The 26611-nt window shown below is 47.2% G+C and overlaps 1 protein-coding gene and 1 long non-coding RNA gene across 2 annotated transcripts in view; both read left to right on the top strand.

Moving 5' to 3' along the window:
• Positions 1 to 26611, top strand: part of Kcnq3 (potassium voltage-gated channel subfamily Q member 3) — a 285100-nt gene that overhangs the window by 145051 nt on the left and 113438 nt on the right.
• LOC121133684 lies at positions 9189 to 25276 on the top strand. The gene is made up of 3 exons (XR_005870641.1): positions 9189 to 9618; positions 9963 to 10003; positions 21495 to 25276. It is a non-coding gene; the product is annotated as an uncharacterized LOC121133684 (long non-coding RNA).

Raw genomic sequence — 26611 nt, 5'->3', positions numbered from 1 at the left:
ACTGCTTTTAGGTCTCTGTTTCCAGATGTATCTCCTCTGTGGTTTCAGGATAAGGTTCTTTCCACTTAGCGTTTTCTCTTCCCAGGTTTCACAGTGGCTCTTTGATCTTCCTCATGTATCTAAGAAAAATAAGTATTTTTCTTGGCCAACACTAGCCAAACAGCAAAGCTACGTGACTTCCCCTTGTCTTTGTCCACGCCTGCTCCGTCCAGATGGGAACCCGGAATACTCGTGTGCAGTCACAATCCGGGTCCCATCGTCTCACAGGCTTTGCTCCCTGTGAGGGTCTGGTGAACTGTGGAGGGAGTTTCTGCGTCTACACAGTCTCCAGTCCACCAGTTTTCAGTGAGGGGGGAGGACAGATGAAAGAGCCCAAGACACGAGCCCCTAAGCTCCTTGTGTTTCCTACCCTAGTGGAATGTTTGTCTATGACTGACACTTCCCTGAGGATGCACCATGTCATGGTGGGTCCCTGACTTTATGCCATAGCTGGAATTTTCTTTACTTTTGCTTTTTTTGCGGGGGGGGTGGGGGGAGCCATATGCTAAGATTAGAAGTGACTAAAAACAGTATCTGCTGATTCATACCATAATACTCAGTTATTTTTCCTGGGTGCCTCTCGTTTAATTTTAAGCAAATAATAATTCACAATTACTCAATGTTTCCATGTGCCAGACATCGCCCTAAGCACATCACATGTGTGAATTTACCAACGGGGTTAACAAGATTTCTTTCTTAATTCAGGCTCTAATTGGATTATCACTTCTGATTTTCAGTGTGGTTATGAGTTTGGAAATTTTTACTTTTTCTTGAAACCTCACTGGTATTTTTAATGAAACATAGGAGAGCCTGGACAGGGTCTGCTAGCCAGACATCATTTTAAACCTTTAGGCTCTTTAAAGGAAAAACATGTATATATGTATGTATATGTATTTATGTATCTATATCCATGTGTATGTATGTGTGTGTGCATCTGCATGTACATGTGTGTACTTATGTATGCATGTGTATACATCCATGTGTATGCATCAGCATGTGTGTACATATGTGTGTACGTGTGTGTATGTGTATGTATGGATGGATATATGAATGATGAATGGGTGGATGGATGGATCTTTCAGTTCTGTTTGCTTACTTTATAACTCACTCGTAGTTAAAGGACAGGCTTACTTCTCAATTCTCATATAATTTATTTGTACCTGCTTCTAGCATGTAACATGTGTGCAGTTGAAGTCAGGGGTGTGTGCTACGCATTGAGAAAACTCTCTGACTTAGTACAGATCCCCCGGAAAGGCTTGCCGGATAATTGGATAGCTTTGACCTACCAGGCTAGTTTTCCTGCTAAAAACAGGCATCGGGGATTCTGATGCAGTTGGTTCCTCCAGAAACTTATTTCCAGTGATCAAATTTTTTTCTATCTAAAGCTTTAAGAAGCCATGTAGATTTCCCCCTAAGAAGTTGATTCCAATATTCATCCGGAGGTAGTTTCACTATTTATAGAGTTTTACTTTTTGGGAAGAGTCCACTAAGCTTATATTTCTGACTCACACCAGTGGCTCAAGAATCAGAAGGCTGCCCAGGCGGCAGGGTTTGCTCTCTGGTGGTCCTGCCTGCTCTTTGCAGGGTTTCCTCTCTTGTGGCCCCAGTGATGAGCCCCTTCAATCAGTGCACCTGCCGTGAGCAGACACGAGGGGCTACCCGGTAGTTATGAGCAGCAGACTTACGCTCAAAGTGAAACGGGAGTGGGCTATTTTACGCACAGTGGCAGCGAGCCTCGGGCTGCTACAGTGTTAATCAGACAGAGAAGCAGCCGAAATTGCAACCAGCAGCCACCATCCAGACATACAGAAGTGCCAGGAGGCCTGGCTGAGGACTAAACGTCTGCTGCCTGGGTGAGGCAGTGGCTCTGAGCACGGTCTTCTACTCCATGTCAGCAAAATTGTCAACTTCAGTTTTAAAACATTTGAACTTCATAACATTGTGAGTCCAGCACATTTATCCTTGAGATAATTCCTTTCTAACAGGAAAGGGTCTGGCTTTCCTATTAAATGTTATGGTATAAATTTCCTTTTGTTCATGCTCTGATTGGATTTATGTGGAAGGAAAATTCATTTAAGAGACGTTTATAGTGTAATTGATGGTAGGGCTGCCCTCTGGACAAAACACAGGCGGTGGCAGGGAAGCCCGTCGAGCTGCTGCTGGGACCTAGCTCTAAGGGCTCAGAGCCATCCCAGTGCTTAGCATTTTGCATCTTTCTCTGCGAGACAGCTGTAATTCAACTCTGCAGAGTGCGGACATGATTTTAGTAGGATGTACACCTGTGCTACAACCCTGTGCTTCCTCAATGCATTTTGTGTTTTCCTTCCTTTTGCTGCAACCTGTCGTCCATGGGAATCCTTAGGTGCAGACCTTGCTACTTGGCGCTGCAGCTCGCCGTCGAAGACTCTGGGCATTTGTCTGCTTTGTGAAGTATACCTGCTAACCAGGCCCTGTTTTGGGGGTGCCAGGCCTACAGGGGAGCCGGCTAATTCCTTAGTTCTCTCACCTCTTCCATTGTGTGTATTGTTCCACGCAATAGAACAATATGCATGGGATTTGTCTGTCAGTCATCTAGCAGGAGATTACACAATAAAGTATGAAACAACAAAAATGGGAGGTGCTTAATAAATGTCCGTGGAATGAATGGATGAATAGGCAGCGGTGATAATTAGCAGCCCAGACTCCACAGTCAAGTGGACCTGATCGAGGATCCGCTGCTTGGCAACTGTGGGGTCTTGGGTGATTTGCAGGCTCATATAAACCCACTGAGCCTCAGTGTGTCTGTAAACTGGAGATAACATTCTTTAAGTCACCCGGCTGTCGTGAGAACTGTGTTAGCGAGTAAGCAGTGTCACTCACAGGATGGGCCCCATTAGAAGCCCTGGAGTCGCCCTACCCTCTCATGGGCATCAGTCCCCTCACTGATTGTGATAATTATAGAAAACTGATGTGCACACTTCCTAGCGTTAAGGAGACGGCGAGCTGCAGTTTGGAGGAAGGAGTTGATGCTGTTACCAGGGCAACCGAGGTTCTCTTTGGGGCTCCTCAGTCTCATTAATAAAATAATTTAGAAACCGACTCAAAGGGAAGCTCACAGATAATTTCATTAGGGTGTGAGGCTCAGGTTAGTTAAAAACCCAGGCAGCTACCTGGCGGAGAGTTGGAAAAAGCCACTCAGTTAGGCATGGCATAGAAATAGAATAGAGATGGCTTATTTTTAAAAAACGAGGAAAGTACTCCCAAGACTTTGGTAGGAGAGACAGCTTCATGACCTTGGGGGCCACGATGAGCCTTGAGGGGGCAGAGCAGTTAGGAAATCTAGGGCATCATAGCAGAGAGTGCCACTGGGCCTCAAAGATAAAGAGAGCTGTTAACACAAGAAACCCAACTCAAAGGCGATGGGACATAGCTTCTTCTGGAGCTAAATGTGAGTTGCCATGGCCTGGAAACACAGATTGAAGTTGCCCTAAATTCCATGTTCCAACATAGTAACGGTTTGGTTTTTTTTTTATAGTAGCTGAACGAAGAATGTCTTAAACCATGGCGCTTTTCAAATCTATAGGTGGGTACATCAGGTAGGCGGGATTCAGTAGAGCAGGGAAACTCTGCTGTAGGCTTCAGATGCTATTCTTAGCCCTTTGGTGATTGGGAACTAGGAGTTGGCTCTTACAACCCAAAGGACTAACCTAAAGGTCATGAAATTCTTAGAACTAGTGCGTGAGAGAGCAGTAAATGGCTGTTAAAGGAGTTAAAAATGTCCCGTGGTAATTTGGCTATGAATTTGCAATATCTCGACATCTCTGCACCATTGATGTTCTAATCAATCCAGCAGCCTTTGCAGACACAGCTCCCTTCTGGGAATTCTCATTCCCAGAGGTTGCCCTTTAAAACCTGGAGAGGAACTTCAGTGAGATAGATAGTTTAAAGCCAAAAAAAAAAAGCCACATGGGGAACCTGAAAGAGAAAGAAGGGGGAGGAGGGGACCCAGAAATCCCTTATTTGTATAACTAACTGTTCCCTAGGGGGCGGGGAGTCCTCCCATAATGCCAAGGCTGCTGATTTGTTTACTCCAAGCCAGAAAGACAAGGAAACGCATTTGTTTGTAAAAACCCTGCCGTATTGGCAAGAGGTAGGAATAAGAACCACAGGGGAGGTATGCCCTGATTTCTCTAGACTGTGGGTAGAAATTTCCATTAAGAAGCAAATATCCTCCAACTGAAATCTACAAGGCCGATCGACTGATAGGAACTTCGTGGAGAAGCTGGACCTGTCGCAGGTCGATAGCCAATTTACCATATATGCTAGCCATCCTAAGTCCTCTAAAGGGCCTCTGCTTGCCCAAGTCTATCTGATGTAGTACCCTGTGGCTAGCAGGGAAATACCTGTAGGAATGCACTAGCTGCAGGAGCCCCGGCTGTCTACCAGTCACGGACCCAAGTACATTGTCAGTCAGCGTCTAAGGCCTAGCTAGCAGAGTTCTCCAAGCTTTACCCTAGCCCTCCTACCCAATGAGCCGATCGGTGTATTTGAAAAAGTGTCCTGATTTGCTTTGTTCTGTTACAATAAAATCTTCATCACATTGCTTCTGCACTGAAACATGGGTCTTGGCGTAACCTGTTTTTTCGGGGCCATAGTTACTCATTTGTCTCCAGAATAATTTCTTACTCCTTTTGTGGTGGGAATCGTGGTTTCGCATTGATGGGAGTTTGGATCTCTTCTGTTAGAGTGACCGGCATCTTAAAAATGGGAGACCCATGAGTCACCGTGTCTGCTCTGTCTGAAGTGTGCCCTCTCAGGGATCTTTAACAAGGATTTGGAGATCTAGTTGCCTCTGTCCAAGGGTATTTTCTAGTGAGTCACCTCACTAGGTTCATGCTGAGACTGAAATCCGTGGGCTCCTTCCCCGGGGCCCCTGTCCTCAATCCACCAGTGGAACTGCCAGCTGTAAAAGCCACACTGTCTGTTCCCTTACCTGCCACCTCACCAGGCTGCACAGCGGCCTCTGAAACCGCAGCTGGAGCTCCTGACAGGGAAGAGAGCCCAGGCCCAGGAGACTAGGCGGGGAGAGCGGATTCAGAGACTTTAGAGAGTAGTGGAAACTCAGCTTGCAGCTTGGTTTTTTTATTCCTGGAGCTCCTGCTGTTGGGAGCCCCTGGAGATGTCCCTGGGAGCCCCTGGAGATGTCCCTTGCAGTTCTTTGTTCTTTCTGCTTCCTAACTTGGCTTCCTGCAGGGCCTAACACCGAAAAACACTTAGGAAGCCCCAGGAAGCCTTCGTGCTCCATTCTGGGACCAGAGACAAATGTGCTGCCAGCCCCGGGGGGGGGCGTCCCAGGGAGGAGGCAGAGTCTCTTTGTGGAAGCCAGTTGGCCCAGGGAAAAGGGAAGCTGGCAGACTAGTTTCTGTCGCTGGGAGACCCTGGTGGCTGTGATACTCCCAGTGGCTTAACCTCTCTGATCTCTGCTGTGAAAGGATGCTGTGCTGCTCTGTCTCTCTGTCTCTCTCTCTGTCTCTGTCTCTGTCTCTCTCTGTCTCTGTCTCTCTCCCCCCTCTCTCTCTCTCCTCCCTCCCTCTCTCTCTCTTCCCCCCTCTCTCAATCTCTTTGTCCCCCCCTCTCTCTCTCCTCCCCCTCTCTCTCCTCCCCCCTCTCTCAATCTCTCCCTCTCTCAATCTCTCTCTCTCCCCCTCTCTCTCTCCTTTCACACAGGGAGCGCTGCTGTGACTCCTTTAGTGACCGGTAGCCCCCTGGCTCAGAGATGGTGACTCTCTTGCATTTGCCTCCAGGCTAAACTTATGAAGGAGCCTACACTTGGGTTCAGTAATCCAGTTCAATTAAATGAGTAGTTATGAGGGAACACTTGACGCCATTCGCTGGGCTCAGGGGATTCTGCATTCGGCCCTGTTGTTAAGAGTATGCAGTCCCGAGAGAGTCTTGGATATGGAAAGGATGCTTCAAAATACAATGATTAAAGCCAGAAATATGGCATGATGAGGCCCCAGTCACATACAGCAAGTGAAACCTCTAGACTCTGTCCCCCCTTTTCCCAGTGTCACTCCTGCAAACTGCTTTCTGCCAGCCTCTCTGGGCTGTCATTACTATCAGGAAGACCATGGGCTGTGTCAACCATAGAATCTGTCACTCAAAAGGGAAGTTTCTCTGATGAAAATGGCAACCGTTTACTCCTTCCATGCTCTCTTGCTGTAATATAGCTCACGGCCACATGGAGGCAGTGTTGGACACAGGTCTCATGCTGTCTGTCCAGTGGCTGTTTGATTAGTGCAGGTCAGCTGAGGACCAGACCCTGCACTTGCTTCCACGGATTTTCAGATGAGTCTTCAGCTTCTGAGTTATGCCTGGTGGATGTTCATAGGGGGTAAAGAAAAATTCCACTCGAAGTCACTGACTCAGCCCCAGCCACATGCAGTTCAACAAACCAGGATGGTCCCAGCTTCCAAGTCCGTGTGTTTGTGTTTGGCATGTCCCCATCTGTGATTACTCCTGTATGTGAGTTTCCTTTTCACTACTGAGCAGGTTTAGTCAGGGTCTGCCTCTGTCAAGTCAAGGCATACTGTGCTGTCTTCCCCAGGAGGGTGTGTGTGTGTATGTGTGTGTGTATGTGTGTGTGTGAGAGAGAGAGAGAGAGAGAGAGAGAGAGAGAGAGAGAGAGAGAGAGAGAGAGAGAGAGGGAGAGAGAGAGAGAGAGAGGAAATAGCACCTACAAGAGGAAATAACACCTACTGTGTGTAGACAGAGACCTGCACCTCTGACCACACCCACTTGGGCGTGGTCACAGGTATGTAGTAGGGCCTGGATATAAGAGCTTGGGGATTGGCGAGAGGAGGCATGCTCTCTCTTGGGGTACGATCATGATAGGAGATCAGAGTGTGCTGACCCCGGTTCTCAGCTTCTCATGTAAGTGACTTCTCCCTCTCAAATAAAGGTAGTACGACCTCCCCCCATTTCCAGTTCCTTGGCATGGCTAGTTTCTCATCCACAGCTGTGACTTCCTTCTTTGTCCATCCTGCCTCTGCCGCCGGCTACATCCCCCATACTATGGAAAGCTGGTCTCTCAAGAAGCTGGGTTTGTTAAACACGGGCAAGGAAGAGGGACCCTGAAACACGGTCTCAACAATGTATCTAAACAGGGGACTTAAGGACTGCAATTACAGGACTGTAGGGCTGGGGTTGGTAAGAATGGCTTTAGGCAGATGTGAGCAAGAGAAATCTGGACAACCATTGGTCAAGACTTAGGAACTAGGCAATTTGCCGTGGCAGTCAGTGATCCTATCTGAGGAGCCCGTGAGTTCAGCTGGAGATGTTGTTATAATTTGTGGTCTTATCGGGGTCTACACACGACCAAAAATTCCTGGAGCTTAATTTGTGTCGCATATCAGCGGCGGTTCAGCTTAGCCTTTTGCAGGTCGTAGTTCACTCTACAAATCGGATTCTGTTTTTATTTCTCCCTTCCATTAGCCAAATGCCACCGGAAGCCAGTCAGCGAGGCATCTCTGAGAGACTGTGTGCAGAGATCAGAGCGGGCGCTAGGCGGAGAGTGGCAGACACGGCCCTGTGGCCTCCGTGCAGGAGAGCACTCCTTACCGTCTGCTGCGTACTGTCTCCCTCGCTCTCTTCCTTCCCGTCTTCCCTTGTGGCCTTGTTCCCAAACAGATTCTGCTTCTTTGGGGGTCTCTTTTCTCTGTTCATTCCATGTTTTGAGAATTCGTACCCCAGGCCTTTGCATAGTGTAATTATCACACAGGTGGCATCATATTTGTTATTAAACACTTGGCCTGCCTTTGCATATATGCAGGTCCGTGTGTGATTGTTGAACATTTTTTGTGCCAAATACTATTGCAGGTTGTCTTTTGTTTTGTTTTGTTTTTTTTTTTTTTTGCACAAAAGAGACCGAGCTTTTTGAATGTGGAGACTCAGTTGGCAGGGTGCTTGGCCAGAACGCAAGAAGCCCCGCCTTCTGTCTACGGCCCACATCAGGTGTGGCGGTACGTGACTGTAGTGCTCAAGAGGAAGAGGAGCATCAGAAATTCAGAATCATCTTTGGCTGCATAGTGACTTTGAGACTAGCCTAGGCAATATGACACCCCACCTCTAAGCAAACAAAATCACCAATTCTGCAATGGTGGAATTACTTTACGTCTGCTCAGTCCAGTCTTCTGCTGGGAGTCAGGCGTGGCTACTGGCGTTTATATTGTCACTGTTATGTATAAGAAACTAGAGTTTTTAATTTCATGCAATATCGATTAACACATTTGTACATGGTCAGAGGGGCTGAGTAGGGTTGCTCTACCCTTGGAATCCATATTTCCGACATGAGGAAGCAGAGTCTTGAAAAGGTGAAGATGGTTATGGTCTCCTGGATGAAGAAAGTTGGACCAGGACGAGCATCGTGTCCTCGCTGGTCCCAGGGACTCAGCGTGTCACCTCGAGTGTTCCATCTGCCTGGATGCGCTGCCTTTGAGACCTCGTTAGCTCTTACTCATCCTTCATGATCCCCCACCCCCCTCTCTTCTTCCAAGAATCCCCTAGCATCAAACCAGTGGTTTTCCCCCTTTTTATTATAAATTTATATTTAAATTAAAACAATCTTATTTTACATAGCAATCCCAGTCCCCTCTCCTTCCTGTCCTCCCATGCCCTCCAACAATCCCCATCCCACCCCTATCCACTCCCCAGGGAGGATGAGGCCTTCCATGGGGAATCATCAAAGTCTGTCACATCATTTGGGGCAGGGCCTAGACCCTCCTCCATATATGTAGGCTGAGAGAGGGTCCCTCCATAGGGAATGAACTCCCAAAGTCCATTCGTGCACTAGGGATAAATACTGGTTCCACTGCCAGAGACCCCATAGACTGCTCAGGTCTCCCAACTGATGCCCATGTTCAGGGGTTCTGGTTTGGTCCTCTGCTGGTTCCCCAGCTGTCAAACTGGGGTCCATAAGCTCCCACTTACTCAGGTCAGCTGCAAAAGTGTTTTTTTTTTAATGTATATCATTCTCATTCTTGGTAATTGCCTTGGTTTCACTATGGTTTCTGTATCCTGGGTCCGTTTCTCAGTGGACTGAATTGCTGAGGTCAGGAATGCAGACACCACGGCACAAAGGAACGTTTGGCAGATGAGAGTTTTGCCATCCCCTTCACCTTCCTGGGCCGGTTCCCTAAGTTCTGATGGGCGCTAAGCATAGGCTTGATGTTCTCCAGGTCAACATTACCTCTGAGGGAGGAGCCTCAGGCCTGCCCACATCCTTTCTTCCCTCCCTCTTCCCTGGTAACGATCCATGTCTATGTCTGGAAGTATTTTAAGCCTTATGTCCATTCGACTCAAAGGCCCCTCTATCGAGCCACACATTTCCCAGCATGCCCTTCTACCAGAGTAGTGAACCAACAGTCCCTGACAATTGTGACATCATTTAGTAGATTCTCCTAGCCACGTGAGGATGGTCTGCTGACTCCTGCAGATATGTGCTTCTCTGGATGGCCATGGCATCTGCTGGCCAAATCTCCGCCAGGTGACTAGGTTCAGGGTAGCTGAATTTCCTGGAAGAATCAGGCAGAGTCATCTGTAGTAAGTATCCGTGGCTCAGCACAGCTACTCACTGAGAAGTGGGAGGGCAGAAGGATGCAGAGAATTCTGTACTGAGAAACCATGGTCTGATGCTATCTGTTGGGGACTAGCTTGAGGCCACGCCTTTCAGGAGAAAACTCACCAGAAGTGACCTTGTTTAGGCTGGGCACCCCCACCTTGAGAAGCTTGGCGTCTTCATTAGAAACAAACACAGAGCCCCCCAGCGATGTTCTCCATGTCAGGCAAGGGCCAGAGGATGAGGCAGCACATGGCAGAACCTAGACACCAGGAGAGCCATGGCTCCCACAGGGGGCAGCAGCCACTGCTCAGCTTTTTCCTTTCAGTGGAAGAGGAGACTGGATTCGTACCTATGGCACTCCGCTCGGTAGGTCTACAGACTGGTTTCTGGCAGCCCTCCCTCTGCCCACATGCTTCTCTCTGGGCCTCACTCGACAGCTGTGTTGGCCTAATGCTGCTTCTGGAGCAGCCCTGTTCATGAAAACCTTGGAACCTGTGCATAGGCTGGTGTTGCACTCCGTGTGACATCAGTGACCCCCGCTGTTTACATCAGTTACATTTACTGTGGCTATGATGGAAGAGACAGGAAAGGGAAGGAGGGAGGGAGAGAAGAGAGATAGGAGAGGGGAGCGGGGAGGGGAGGAGGAAACGATGGAAGGAAGCGAGGGAGAGAGGAAGAGCTGCTCACTTTGGCTCACAGTTTGAGGGTCCCATCATGGCTGACGAGGCTTGCTGGTGGGAACATGAGGCAGCTGCCACTCTGAATCAGAGGTCGTGAAACAGAGACAAATAAATCCTGGTACTCAGGGTGCCCTTGACTTTTTACTCAGGCCAGGACCTGCCCAGTCTGCCTCCTTTGGGACGTGAGTCTTGCCGACTAACACAACTTGGAAATTCTGTTACCCACACTCCCATGCGTTTTTCCCACGGTGATGCTAAATCCTAGAGGCTGTTAACCAAGACTGACCATCGCATTGTCGAAGGCTACACCAGGCCCTGCAGGGCCACGGTGAGGCCACTGTCTTAAAGGCCCCAGATCCTCCACTCCTGCTCTTCTAGGTTCCTAGGATTCTTTCCCGCCTGGCCCACAGCATCTACTACTTATTACTTCATGGCTTGGCCATGCCTTTCCTCCATCAGGCGGGCAGCTTGGGAACCCCAGGACTGTAAGATCCCCATCGCTAATTGACAGCACCCCCATTCCTTATTTTTTTGCAGCAGCCTCAGAATCAGTCTGCCTGAAAGGCAACCTCTTCTCATCCCCTAGCCACAGGGGCTTCCTCTGATGTCATTCCTACTTCATTGCACTGAATGACAGCACCCTCACTCGGGTACCAAGCCAGAAAGGAGATGCCTCCCCCTCCTAATACCGTTAACCGTCAAGGAAGGCCTCCTTCTAGCATTCTTATTCAACTGTCCTTCTCACTTGGCCCTGTTGTGAGTAGGTGGTCTGATGGGGTTGTCCCCTCACGTTGGGCACCGTTTTGTTTTAGGATTTCCAACCCAGTTCTGCAGCGGCCTTGCCCCAAATGAACACACAGAGACTTTATTAATTATAATACTGTTGGCCGATGACTAGGGCTTCTTGTTGGCTAGCTCTGTCTCAATTATTAACCCATTTCTGTCAATCTACGTATTGCCACAAGGCCGTGGCTTGCTCAGTAATGCCTGGCATGGTGTTACTCCTCGCACAGCATTGTGACTCTCTCCTACACTTCCCAGAATTCTCCATGCCTCCTAACCCCGCCTGTCTTCCTGCTTGGCCAGTGTTTCATTCGTCAACCAATAAGAGAAACATACAGAAAAATACCTCCCACCAGTGTTCACAAACACTTCTCTCATTCTCCGATTGTGAGCCTATTATCATTTAGCATTTCAGAACAAATCGGGCCAGGACTGTGGCAATCCAGGAAAGTCCCCCTAAAGGAAAGGGGACTGAGTAGCACGTTCCAGTTTGAGTGGGATAACTAACAGCCATGTAAACGAATATAGAAGTTAAGGCAGGGGAGTCTGGTAGCTCGTGTGGGAAGGGTTCATTTTAGAGCAGAAAGCAGGGAGGAAGTGGGAAACGAGGGGTGGGACATACAGGAGGGGGGTGGGGCATACAGGAGGGTGACAGAGTCAGTCTCATGTGAAGCATCTGGAAGCCTGAAGGGGGTCCTTGGGGGCTTTGCCTCTGAAGACAGGGAGCCTGTGCTGTTGTCTTTTGAGCAGGATACCTGTGTAGGAGACAAAGGCACCGCGTACAAGGTGAGACTTTGGAGATGATGGTGGCTCAGGGCACAGCGATAGGGCTGGAGGGTTCCTGGGAACTCTGTCTGCCAGCAGCTACCTAGAAACCAGAGTGCAACTGGTTGGGGGCAGCATTGTGACAGACACCCTTGGTATCGGAGAGGCATGACAGTGGAGTAGGGGCTATTTTCTGTCCAGCTCTGTTCCCTGTTGACGTCTCTCTTGAGCTGTCTTCACCATCCTGAGTCTGCTGGGCCCTTGTTCCTTTGTGCTTGTTTTGTTCATTAGCTCTGGCTCTCAAACCAAACCTGCGAGGGCCTTATAGCTAGGCCATCAGAACCCTGGGTAGGATTACCATTCCAAGTGAGTAGGCATGAGGAGTCCTTTGCAGGGCTGTCCATACATCTTAAGATATAATCTCCCCAGGAGGGCTCCCCGGTGTGATTCTGCTTAAATGCATGTTGGGGAACTAGCTCCCCAGGCAGTTTTGGAAACCACAGGTATTTCCTACTTGCCGATGCTCCAGTTATAGGGTCACATTGTCCAGTAGTGATGCTCCCCGAGTTTGGGATATCCCCCTACCATTCCAGACCCCGGAGCGTCTTTCAGGGGACCTCTCAAGTGAGTACCTGTTTTTAAAATGTGCTGCTTCCTAACAGCCCTTGAGAACCACAGTGAGTTTTCCTTCAGCTGCCCCTCAAAGCTGAGATGGAAATATCCCTTCCTACTGGGAGCAAAAATAGACATTGTGAAGCCAATCTGTGTATTCTTAGCTCTGTGCAGGGCATTCCTGTCGTCTGGCCAGCCACATTTCCAACATTCTGTCATAGGAAACTGCAACCGAGGGCTTTCCCTGGCAGGGGGAAACACGCAGCAAGCTGTGAATGATGTATGTGCTCTGTCTTGCTTTTCGTTTCTTTTTCCCGCTCCTCCCTGGCCTCCTCCTGCCCAGATGTCTTGTTCAGCTACCTCTGATGGCAGAATCACTTGGGTTTGAGTGTGCTAGCTGCAGGCGAGCTGTTGGGGAAAGTGACTGTGACATGGTCTTTGTCTTCAGAGGGCTTTCTCTGGGGAAGCAGACACACTCATACTGACAATCCAAGGAGTCCTGAGAGAACACGGGAAAGGGTGTTCTCATCAGCTGAAGCAGGCCGCCTCATCTCCGATTGTATACCATTTTCCAAAATGCGTTCGTGGCATCTCAGATCGTGAAGGAAACGCCCTCCTTCCAAGGGATTAACTGTTTCTCAGGTCCCTTCCTTCCATTCTTACCACCTATAAAAATGTGTTTTCCTCTCTCATTCATTCATTACTTGGATACGACCAATCAGAATTTGGCATGTCACTCCCAGTACACAGGATGCATGGATCAAACAGCAAACCTTCCCCCCATGGCCTTAACACCAACAGCCACCTGGCTCTTTAGGGAAACTAGCTTCTGGGTGATCAGCAAGGCTCTGGAATTACTTTCAGGTTAATCTTCTTTTTTTGAGGAATAGCAAAGGGGGGAGCGTTGGCCTGGTAGCATTTATCTAAGAGATCTGAGGGAAAATACACATGCTGTTTAGAGTCTCCACAAATGCCCAGAAGAGCATGGAAGACGCTAGAAACACTGGCTGCTTGTGGGAAGAGGACAAGCTCTCTAGACAACAGAGCAGAAGGGTGAACACCCTGCTGGACTCAGCTATATAGCCCTGTTTCAATTTGAAAATACCCGAGATGAAGGTCTGCCACTTTAACAAAATTGTAAATTCCCCCTTGTGTTCTATTTTCATTCTGTTGCCGTGACAAATATCATGACCAAAAAGATGGTAGGGAAAGAGTTGGTTTCAGTTTATAGGTTACAATCCGTCACCGAGGGAAGTCAGGGCAAGAAGTGCAGGCAGGACATTGAAGCAGAAACCTTGGATGACTGATGCATGCTGGGTCACTCCCTGCTATGCTGAGCTAGTTGTGTTATACAGTCCAGGCCCACCTGCCTAGGGAATGGTGGCACCCACAGTGGGCTGGGCCCTCCTACCTAATTAACAATGAAGAGAACTCCCACAGGTCAGTCTGACCTAGGCAGTTCCTCAGTTGAGGCTTCTCTTCTCAGATGACCCTAGGCTGTGTCAAGTTGACAGTTGAAGCTAACTAGGACACTTCTTAGTCATGCTGAATCACCAAGAAATGGAATCTTCAACTTGAGTTCAAGACACAGGCCATGCTTTGTAAGCATGCACAGTTCTGGGTATGAGCCATGATCGTCCTGGCCCCTAATGGCTGAGTGTGCAATGCCTTCTGTCTGGGTCCATCCCCAGTGCCTGCTTGATAACCCAAGGAACTACCGCCTTTTGTTAAGTGACACATTTTTTGTTTCCAAAGCACCCTTTTCTCCTCCATCATAACCCCCTGGAATGGGATGGAGTAAGTAATCTTCTGACTTGTTCAGGGACCTGCGGTGATAGTTTGTCTATGATCTAACAAATAAAGCTTGTCTGAAGATCAGAGTGCAAACCTAGCCACAGTAGTCAGCCATAGAGGCCAGGCAGTGGTGACACACACCTTTAGTCCCAGCAGCCACACTAGTTAGCCATAGAAGCTGAACGGTGGTGGTGCACGCCTTTAATCCCAGCACTAGAGAGGAATATAAGGCAGGAGCTCAGTGCAGTTTCAGGGCAGACTGAGGTGAAGACAGAGGCAACCTTGGAGCAGTGCAGTCTGGAGATGCAGTCTGATGACAGGATCACCCCTTCAGTCTGAGCATTGGCAGAGGTGAGAGCTTCTGTGGCTTGGCTGCTTTGTCTCTCCGATCTTCAGCTTGAACTCCAATATCTGTCTCTGGGTTTTTACTCTTCATGTTACAAAGACCTGGCCTCACCTGCTACAAATGAAGCTATGGTTTGTTCATCTTTTCCTGGAATTCTGGGAAAGTTGTCAGTCCTGGGCAAACTTGGTCAGTTCAACATAGTGACCCCTCCTCGGGACGCATGCTCCCGTCTCTGTGGACGGGAACCACACTGTATCCAGAGGTCCCTTGACCCCGATGCCCACTGAAAGCATAAACTTGGTGCTTTTGAAACTGAGCAACCAAAAGGCCTATGCTAGAAAAAGATAAAAGCTGCAAAACAGCAAATTCCTTGAAGAATTCATTACAACGTTCACTAATTCCTCACCCTGATGTGCATTGTGATGTGTCTGGAACCAACACATCTATTCCTGATTAGTAGCCCTGGGAAACAGTGTCAGAGTGACAGGGGCAAAGGTGCTAAGATCTACATCAACATTCATTGACTGCAGAGATGGTATCGTATGCTGGTACAGAATAAACTACTCAAGACGGGTCTCTGCAATATGTATTATGCATATATGTATTCAAAATAGTTTATAGTATACTTATGATATAGCCTCCATTTGTGACTATTCCCAAGGGAAAGCCACATTAGACCTTTTGGAAAAAGGAAAATAGATTGACTGTGAAATCTAAGTTGGATATATGGCATGAGTCATAAACACATTAAATTTTAAAATCAGGAGGACCAAAATTCAGTTCATAAGCTTTGGTACATTGCACATTTGTTTTATTGGTCAAATGAATAGCTGTCCCCTGTTTTCATTTATCTCTCTACCCAATCGTAGTCCATAGAAACTTGCTGTGAGGCACCAACTCCCAATAGGATCATCTGTGTTATCCACTGTGGTTCCTGTTTATGATATGTGAATATCTGAATTTACACCAGCAATGGGAGATGCTCTTCTGTATATATGTTTCTCTTACTGGTTGATGAATGAACACTGATTGGCCAGGCAGAAAGATAGGCAGGGTTAGGGGTGAATAAAACAGTGATTGGCCAGGCAGAAAGATAGGCGGGGCTAGGGGCCCAGAAGAATGCTGTGGGGAGAGGCCCAGTAGAGACACCATGCCTCACGCTTTCCTCTTCCAGCTTCTGTCCGCACCTGAAGCCACGCCCAAAGGGGTGTGGCCACTGTTACAGGTTCACAGGCAAGATGCTGCTGCCACCAGTTAAGGCAAAAGAAATAAAATGTACACATCATTCCCAAGTCACAACTAATCATATTTCTTGTGCCCATGAGCTTCAAAAGGCATTGTAGAATACCTTATCTAGAATACTTGCTCAGTTTGAATATCAGCACGTTTATCTGGTCTACACTCCGAAGAACAAAGACTGTCTGACACCTCCCCCCTCCCCTGTCAGGAACAAGCTCACTGTGGCCAGCATGATGCAATAAAGACAGCTTACAGTCCAGATAGATGTCCCAGTCTAGGACATATCAAGGAGTCCACTTGCGACAACTCCCACAAGTATGTGCCGGCATGTTTCACAGAACAGTGGCATACATCTCAGAATGCCTAAAGTTGTGCCCCACTGGAGAGGAACGAGATGCCTAGATTGGGTCTTCCTTAAGGTAGTCTAGTCACTGGTTCTCACAGTGAGGGCTCCATCATCCCATCCTCCTTGCCCAGGTTCCCTTTAAGGTAACCCCAATAAACCTCTGGTCTACCAAAACAAACAAGTAAATGAATACACACTTTATTGACCCCTAGGGGAGAATGTTAGAGGAACAATTTCACAGTCTGTGAGGAATCTAATTTCCATAATATGATTTCAGAAGAAGTGCGCTACTTGTCTCCAGGATTCATGGGCACGGTCCCAAGTTCAAGACCCTTGTCTGTCTTTTACCCACTCTACCACCCGGCAGAAAGCAATTAACCCCTCAATCTCTGGAGCACCATCAACACATAGCACAAGACTGTGAGAGTCAAGATCTATAGTTGGGCAGCCACCCCTGACGGGGGGGCCTTGCCTCTCTTATTAGCATCTTAGCATGAAAATGAACCTCTTCTATAGTCGAGCCCTGTATCAGGAGAGTACAGGGATGCAGTGAGTAATGGGCCATTTTCTATGTGGAGCTGGATTAAATAACTTGAAAGCCAATGTTCAATCGTGGCTTTTCCTGAACCTCAAACAAATGAATACCCACATATGTAACTCTTACTCATTCCTGACTGCCCTGTCACTATCCATCCGGGCATCTATTAATGTTCAACCATCTCTCCTTCCCTCCCTCCTTATTTCTTTCTCTCCTTCCCTCCCTCCCTTTCTCCCATCCTACCCTTCTGACTTTTGATCACCTGCCTACCCACAAACACTTATAATAAGGAGGCTCTGAAGTAAGATCACATGAGTTTGGATTCCAGTTGCATAAGTGATTATTAACATGACTCTTGGTCTCTCTGAATATATTTTCTTCATTTACACATAGGAATGTTTATTTCATACTCCTGGGTTTGGGGAGAATTACCTGAGATGCATGTAAAGTCTCACAGTCCCTTCTGGAAATATGGTTGAGCATTCAACCACTGTTACCATTATCAATAATTGCCTGTTATAAACAGTGAGTCATCAGGACCCGAGGGCCAGCCATCTGCAAGAAGCTTTTCATTCCAGAGACATGAAGTTCCACTGTCTTTTATGTGGTTTCTTATTTCAGCATTTGTTTTTTTTGTTTGTTTGTTTTGGCAAGCGCCCTGTCAATCATGTCATTTGAACATTATAACTTGACATATGAAAGAGACCTTGACTTGTTTTGTAGGGAGTGGCCAGTGTCAGGCATCCATCGTGACTAAGATGAGGTGGGCTGATTGATACACAAAAGGGTTAGCCATTACTCATGGTGGCCTAAGCCCTGCACTGTCTGCTAGCCAATCTAAGTTCATATCATGATGAAAGCAATTAGTTAACTGGATATGCCCTTCCAAGTTTCTTTTCTGCTATCTGCAACCCATGGAGACCAAGTGCATCTTCATTTAACTTTTTTTCTATGACAGACATAATGCTTTCCTGTATTTTACCAGAGTCCCCTTCAGTCCCTCATTTGTCTCTGACTGTTAGTTATGGGTCGATGTCCTGACCATGGGCTGTCTCCTTACCAGGGACTCAAAAGTTTTTCTTTTTGTAATTAAGTGTGGATGGCATTGTTATGCCTGTTATTCAAATAGTGAAACTCCTTGCTTCCCCAAATGAAATCTCATGTGGATTTTTAGTAAATGAAATCCATGATGTGAGCCTTGCATACAACCATCAGTGAAGTTAATGCTGATGGTATTACCTGAAATATGGCTTATATTGATTGAAAAGCGTGTCTGAAAACTGCAAAACACACATAAAGAACACTTGTTTCTATACACACGGTTAACTAATTGCTTTCATTATGATATGAACTTAGATGATTGGCTAGTAGAAATGTCCTGGAAAATAAGGACTGTGTAAATGGCACTACATATGCTGTATAGTCCATATTTTAGGGATAGAAAATTATTCTTGCTGGTTCTTTCTCAAAGATGTGAAAGATTTGTGCTCATCGCTCATGGTATCCAAAGGAGAAAGCAGATTCGGGCTCAGAGTGAGGAAAGGGAGGCATTTCCTATTTGCCTACTAGGCACTAGCAGTACTTAAGCCACAATCATGTCATCCATGACCCCTCAGGACTGTAATCCCAGGTTTCTGTCTCCTTTTTTACCCCTTCCACTGTCCCAACCCTGGTTTCATGTTATTTCTCTCTACCAAAATGTTTTATGCACAAATCCCCACTCCTCCATATTAGATACAGGAGACAATTTCCCATCGCCACTGCTTGGGACTCCTCAGCCATATCAGGTCTCTTGTATTTCCTCTTCCTGTCTGCCCTTAATCCCTCCTCTTCCTGTCTGTGGGTTTGCTTTGTGGACAGCTCTCCCTTCCAGATGCAACACAGCCCCTGAGAAGTCTCATCTACTCCCAGAGTCCCAGTTCTCTGCCTACCCACGTCTTTTACAAGTGAGCATCTGATCTCTGTCTTCTTAGACACCTGTCTTCTGTTATGGCTGCTTAGATAGTCGTCTTTTCCTTCTAGGGCTAGTCCTGCTCCAGAGTCCTCCCTCATCTGTCAACTCTTGTCTGTCCTTTGGAAATGTAAAAGGTGCCCTATAAACCTCATCATTTGCCCTCCACCGTCAACCAACAGTCTTTACCTATCCGCACTTACCTCCTGATGTCCTCAGTTCTCTGCTCTTCACGCTGCTTCTTGGCTGATGCTAGGAGTCTCCAGTCTGCATCACTGTAACTTACCCCAGCCCTCTTGCCCCATCCATCTGAACCCCTACCCTGCAGCCAGAGGAATTCACATAAAAATGCGGGTCAAGTTGACTCTCATCCCTACCCTACCCTACTGCCATGTAGATCATGACGGTGGTTTCCATTGTTCTTTGGATGAAGCAGGTCACTTCCTGGAATGAGGCCTGCTGCTCATACCCATGTCTAACCACAGTTGCTTCCTCCATTGTCTAGCATGTATTGAATACCAGGATGAGACCTATAACTTTACCTTTTTTTTTCTCTTAGTGACCATTCAAAGTCATGAGCAGATCTTCTAGGTTTGGAATCTGGATTATAGATTTTCTTTCCTTTATGAGAATTTCAACCCTCATCTGAAAGCCTGTTTGCTGACTTTCATGGTGGGGCTTGAGAGTGGCATCTACCCGAGCTGAGTGGATTGAAGTCTCTTTTGAACACATGTGTAAACTGAAGTATATCGTGAACACACAGGAAGATTTTGCCCAGAATATAGAGAGAAGACTCATGAGGCTGATAATCAGCCCTACTTAGAGAAGCTGGGATTTTTCTGCTTGCAGCAAAAGCTCAAGTTACAGGTTGGAGTAAGATCCTCAAAGTCCCTGATAAACAAGGAAATGGAGATTATATAATCACATTACTTGTCTTACAGTTTCATGGTCAACGAGGGAATGGCCTGTGTATTAGCTTCTGATCTTGCTGTGCCTGCAGGGCTCGAGCACACCCCTTAATGTGGCAAAGGAGACTTTACAGATGTAACTAAGAGCTTTGAGTGAGAAGGTATCAAGTGTCGATGGAGAGGCTGCTAAATGCAATCATGTCTATTCATATTATGGGGTATACAGAGACTGGACACGTGCGTGGAAGTAGTTAGCTGAACAGCACGACAGACGTTGGAGTGATAGCCACAAACCAAAACATGCAGTCAGCCACTAGAAGCTGGACAGGGCAAGGATGGCCGTCAGGCCCCCCCTTTTAGCTCAGTGCCACTCATTTCCAACCTCTAAGCCCCAGACCTCTAGGGGAATACACCCCCATTCCTGTAGTCCACCACGTTCTTGGTAACTTGATGCAGAATCCTCAGGTATTCTTCATGTAAATGATGTGAGAGGGAGCATGAGAACCTGTGCCTTTCTCATGGGCACTCTGTTGTAGATACTCACCGCCCCTATCCCCCTCCAGCCCTCTTAATTCATACTCTTCTAACATGATGCCTCAACTGCGTAGTCTCCATGCAACCTTGAGATGGAACACATCCTAATGATTCATTTCTGTAGCTCACTTCTTATCCGCAACCGTTCAGCTGACATGTTTGCTTTAAAGTTACTTAGAAATCCACCTCCCATGCTCGAATCCAGGGCACAGGTCTACCCCTGCCTTCTGGTATACATCGCCAGTCCCGTAACCATGTGTCTTGCATATGGTCTTCAGAACCTGGTAAACAAATAGAATCCCTTCGATGAAACGGCTCTTCAACATTCTTCCTCTGTCTTTCACTTTTTAGTTTCTTGAAAACTTCCTGCAAGAGTGCTGCATTTGTATCTTTTCCACGCTGCTCCCCAACATTCCCATGCTCTCCCTACTTAGTCTCAAATTCATTCGTTAGCTAACGCGAATATACATTCAGCATGTAGGGTTAGCTGTGAATGACATATATATTCTGCTGAATCCATTTAGTATTGGTCCTGTTGGCATGTGTTTAGGGATGCCTGCTTTCCCACTCTTAGATGAAGAGCTACAGGCAATTGGTGGCTACCGAGTGAGGGAGAATCAGCCCTCTCTTCGGGGAGAAGCTTCCTGACTGGTTATCCAAGGCAATGCCCTTCCACAATTTGTTTGCACCTCTGTGCTGTTAAGGTGCCTTGGGTCAATCAATACACAAAACTCACTTGGAGCAATGGGTCAGGGGCGATGATAATGGGTTCATCTCGGAAAAGAGTTTTATGAACACCCGTCCTGCACTGAAGCATCTCCTACTCCAGAAAATAGAATATGCACATAAGAAAACAATGCCCTTTGAAAGAGGCAGGGGCAAAGGGGTTTGAAAGTAGGGAGGTGGAAACAGTCCAGGGCTGGAGTGCTGGGAAGCCGCCGTTGTTTAGGCAGGCTTGGCCTTGATGGGCTTGTGAGTGGTTTTTGGTTGGAGAGGTGGGGAAGGAGTGCAGTGTGCATTCAGCATCAGGCAGAGCAGGAGCCGGCACAAGGGAGGACAGAGAGCCCAGAAACGATAGCGCAGCTTGCGTCTGTATTGCAGAACTCCTTCAAGCCAATTCTTATCGAAAAATCAGACAAGAAGCCCAAGGTGCACATGATGAATAGAAAGTGTAACGGGGAATGCAGCGGGCTACAGGGACGGGAATGTCTCACGCGGTATCTGTGCAGAGCTGAGCTAGTCTAGTTTTTTCAGACAGTGACTTCATAGTATGTGTTTGTTGTGGTTTGAGTGTGAAATTTCCCCATGGGGGTCATTTCCCTGTGTTATCATTTGGTTCTCTCATGATAATGCTGTTTTAGAAGGTTATGGAAACTTCAGCCTGGCCCCTCTTCCTCACCCCTCTCTTCTGGACTGCAGAGACCAGCCTCAAGCTCCCACCGCCATATCCTCTGCCATGCTGGACCACAGCCCTACTTAAACTTTGAGCCAAAGTAAAGTCTTCCTTCCTTGAGTTGCCTTTGTTGGGTATTTTGTCACAGCCATAAGGAAACTGAATAATATGGTGTGTCAAGTTATAGCACTGTCCTTCAAATGTGTCATACTTGGGCGTTTGGCTGTTGCCAGCCAATCTGTGGATTGCATTCTGGACACTGGAAATGATTTGAAAGTGAGAAGTGGGGGCAGGTAGTTGTGTGTAAGCATCCTTTCATCAGAATATCCTACATTCCTACAAGCATACCTAACCTTCATGGACTGCATGCAACTGCATGTCCAACATGAAACCGTTAGCCTGATTAAAAGATTGTAAGACATTTGCAGAAAGGGTTGGGGCGTGTGTGTGTGTGTGTGTGTGTGTGTGTGTGTGTGTGTGTGTGTGTGTGTGTGTGTGAGATTCATGCATGTTTGCTTGTATGTAAGCCAGGTAATGTAGGTGAATGTGTATGGACAGACATATATCCACACATGTGCTCCTCTGTGGAGGTCAGAGGTTGAACCTGAGTGTCTTCCTTACTTTTTTGTCACATTTTATAGTAAGTTGTGGTCGCCCACTGGAACGTTGAGCTCAGTGTGGCTAGTCTAGCCAGTGTGTCTGTTCTGTCCCTTCAGAGAGCACTGGGATTATAGGCCAGTGCCACATCTCACTAGCATTTGCATGAGTGCTCTTGACTGTGGATATGATCTGTCCAGTTCCTGTCTTGGCTTCCGCAACAATGGATGATAACCTGGATGGAAGCCCATACATCCTTTTCTCCTCCTTGTTGCTTTTTCTCAGGGAATTTGTCACAGAAATAGAAATGAGATGAAGACACCTTCCCTGAGTCTAGGCGCACAGAAGTCCCATCCATAACCCTAAGTGTCTAATATTGTCAGGCACATGACTTAGAGTCCTGGGACTCTGTTTTTCTAGAGCCATGAGAAACTGTCTTATGAGGGTAGATGACACAAACACCCCATGCAGAATGCCATGTGAGAGCTAGAAGAGTCACCCCCACAACCCTCATCCATGTTTATAGAGTCCTTTCAAATCCCTGTGACATGCTGCTGATAGCTTCTTCTCAGAGTCCTCCTTGGCATCCAGGGTGGGGGTACACAGACCTATGAAGGGGTTTCTGGAGGAGCAGGACACATGGCTGCGTGGTTAAGGGTCTTCCTGCCCTTGCAGAGGACTGGAATTCTGGTTCCAACACCCAAGTCGGTTGGATCACAACTCCCTGTAACTTGACTTTCAGGGGATCCCACGCCCTCCTCTGGCTTCCACAGGCACCCATACACATGCGTGCATGCACACTCTTAAATATAAATAATAAAGATAAACATTTTTTTAAGTTTCTGGAAACAACAACACACGGCCATGATGACCAGCACTACTGATGATTCAAAAAAAAAAAAATGATGAGAGGAAGGTTCCTTCGGCATGACTAGAGCCCTTGCCAGCAAAACGCGGAACACTGGTCAGGGAAGAAATCGTATTTGTTCGGTCAGTGCACTGGCTTTTTGCTAGGTGTAAGACGACAGCGGGAACGTGTAGCAGCCAAAGAACAAGGACTTGGAGTTGATCCACAGCGCCTACTTCTATACACATCTTCTCCAGCACCCTTGATGAGATCCTCTTGCAAACGGCTGTCAGAGTGCGTGCTGCAGTCAAAAGACAAATATCTAGTCTCTTTGCCTCTCTAGAAAATAGTAACTGATGCTCCTGCATGGCTGGAGAAGAGCCCCGGGCAGATATTTGAACAATGGAGTGGACCTGCAGCATGAAACTCTGGAGTTTTTTTTTTCACCAGGTGAAACACAATCCCAGAGGGCTCTCATCCTGTCAGTTATCTCCCAGCATTCCTCATGAGGTCCCTTTCCTGACTTGCCTAGCTCTCTCCTCTCTGCTCAGGTTCCTCTGAACCACACACTGAGCTTTTTTTCCTCCCTTTGCCGCCGTGCTGGCTTCCCCTGTCAGCTTCCCCCTTCTCATTGCCAACATCCTTCTGACCTTGGGGCTCCTGCGCAATCCTGCCGTCCTCAGACCTGGCTACTAGGCTATAACAGGTAGATTCCGCCTATCAGGAGACAGGCCTGCTAAGGGGAGGCCACGGCATGATTGTATTTTGTAGCTTCAGGCCAACGGAGCTTGTGACATCCATACCAAGGAAAGGGGTGGCTGGTGGCTGCGTCCTGTGTGTGAGTTGATCTGGCAGGCATCTCAGGGAGAAGGCAGCCCTATGCCAAGCATTGCTGGCAGAGCAGATGTCTTAGAAATTGGACCATTCTCCTGCAGGAATAGAAGGAAAGAAGAGTAAAGACTGCGGAGGTATAAATGTTCTGGGAGGGGAGACAAAGGAGAGCCTGGGAGATGCTGGAATATACGCCCCAGAATTAAATGGTGCTCCATCTCCCTACACTTGGCAAGAAGGGCAGATGGGTTGTGGAGAAAAGTCTCAGGTGGCTGTCCCCCTATGAATCCCTTTCTGTGCAAAGGGGGTTCTCAACCCTTGTCAATGTTGAAGAGGAGGAAATTTCCTTTGGCTACGAAAAAGCTACAAGATCAACCCCCACGCTATTTAGGAGAGAGCATATTGATTCATGTAGACAGATATGCTCTTTAAATTCTGCTAGAGCCTAGGAAGAGAGATCCCGTGTCTAACTCTTGGTACTATGGTACTCGCTGACTGTGGGGTTTCAAATGAGTCTCATGGGACACTTTGAGGACACATAATGACCCGGGGTGGTCCTTCAAAGTCTTGCAATGTAGCTGCCCCCAAGCCACCACTAGGGGAAGAATTGGAAGAAGAAAGTTGAGACACAGGAAGAGTATGTGAGGACCCAGGAAGAGAGGCCAAGTTGAAGTTCCTCGGGCTATGAGACCATCAGAGTAAGATGGGGGGACAATAGGCCCTGGGAACCCTTGAACATCAGAAGGGGCTCAGGAAGTAGTTGCAGGGCTTTGAACCTATAGGTTCTTCATGAACCTACCTTTGCAAAGTTCTTCCCAGTTACCGAGAACTTCTTCCGGTTGGAATTGAACACAGGGCCAGCTGGGCAATACTTGGTCTATCTGGAAACTCACTTTAGGATGGAGATGGAGAGCATGTACAAGTCCTTTGTGGAGGGGGGTCAGTGCAGCCGTCTCAGAGTTAAGTAGCAAGTGGGGCGCTTCTCAGGGATCCCGTCTTCCTCCAGCCACGGCATGGGTTTTCACAGAAGCAGAGAACTGGATATCTTCTCCATTATTGAATTCCCAGCACCTTCACCTGATGTATCGTGGGCAATCAGTAAATTGGGTTGAATACCCATATCGGTAACTATTAATGGCCTTGGCTTACATGTTAATTCCTTAGGGAGCTTATCAAATCTTGTCAGACCTATGATGTCTCTTGTGCCTCAGCCACCATATATAAATGCATATGCATGCATGTATATGTACACAAGGTTAGATATTTATGTGTCAAACCTTATGTCTATATATTACATACATATTTAATTTGAGGAAAATGTGTAAGAGTGCAAATGTAATTGTGTGTGTGTGTTAAGCCATCTCTTTCTGTTTATCACCACCAGCATCAGAGCAAACAGTATCTCCACGGTAGATTTATGGAAATTAGGCTTAGAAATACGTGGTCCGTATCTGCCCACATTCATGTATATTTCTGTTCCTCCAAGTGTTTGGAGCATAGTAGAGGAAATCGACTGTATCCAGTCTAAAGACGCGTCTGTGCCGTGCTGCACTAGGAATCCACGTCAGCCAGTCATAGCCAAAAGGCTCTGAAGACATGGGAGACCACTCCCTAAACTGCAAAGTGCACGCCTGATCACAGTTTGGGAGCTGGGGGCATTGTCTTAAGGAGACTCATACTCTCCCTCCATCCTACTTGGAACCCCAAGTTGTGGGTCCTGTTTCAGATGCACCCTATCCTCTGGACCTTCCCCCATGGCTTTGGAAGTTGGAGAAACATTATTAAACACCTCCCCAAGTGTAATCCTGGGAAGCCAGCCTCCAAGGTCCGCTGTTCTTATCTACTGAACCCTTTGGCATTCAACCCAAGAGACTCCCCCCTTCCCGGAGAAACTTCTCTAAGCACAAAATAAAATTGATGTGGTTACAAAAGAAGATAATTGTACTGAAACACAGTTTAAACAAATTAAAGATCGATAGTGATATATGAGGTTTTTTATTATTATGGGAGATTTTATATTATTATTAGCACTTTGAATAGCAAGACTTGGCAACAAGCCTAATAACTGCCATAATCGCAAAGCAGTGAAGAGTGGAAGTTATTTCATGAGGTCTGCTGCAGTTACGTTGTGATACTGAAATGTCCATTGGTGACTGAGTCCCCGGTACAGCTAACGCTGCTGTGACATGCCTACATCTATGATTGAATGAAGCGGTAAAGCTCAATTAAACCATGTTTCCTCACACGATGTCATCTCAATACTAAGTACTTCTGTGACCAATGGTGTGCGGGGGAAACCAGTGTTTTGATACCAGCTATGCAATTTAGATAAACGATGACATGTTTTCCTGGGGATTGTGTCGAAACCTACAGATCAGAGTCCCAGACCCACCACACTGCCCATCATTCAATACTGAAGTACTAGGTCCAAGGTGACCCACAGTTTTCTCCAACTGGACCATATATCTGAGGCTTCTAAGAGCCATCTTCCTGAGTCTCATGACTTTCTGGAACAACCCACCCAAACCAGGAAGATCCTTGCTGACTAGCCTGGATGCTCTGTGATCCTGGAAGTTTGGAGACAAAGCCTTCCTTCTAGAAGTATGATGATGTATTGGCTCAAGTTCCCTTCTCTTCCCTCTTCTGGAAGGATGGGGGCGGGGGGATAGTTCCATGCACTGAGCACCGCTTGCATGGGATAGTTGCACTAAACACCACTTGCATGGGATAGTTCCATGGAATAAACACCACTTGCATTGGATAGTTTCATGGACTAAACAGCACTTGCATGGGATAGTTCTATGGACTAA

Source organism: Mesocricetus auratus, unplaced genomic scaffold (genome assembly GCF_017639785.1).
Source record: "Mesocricetus auratus isolate SY011 unplaced genomic scaffold, BCM_Maur_2.0 Super-Scaffold_100023, whole genome shotgun sequence".
NCBI classification, from domain to species: Eukaryota; Metazoa; Chordata; class Mammalia; order Rodentia; family Cricetidae; genus Mesocricetus; species Mesocricetus auratus.
The sequence above is the reverse complement of the archived record's forward strand: the minus strand, read 5'-3'. Positions and strand labels throughout refer to the sequence as shown.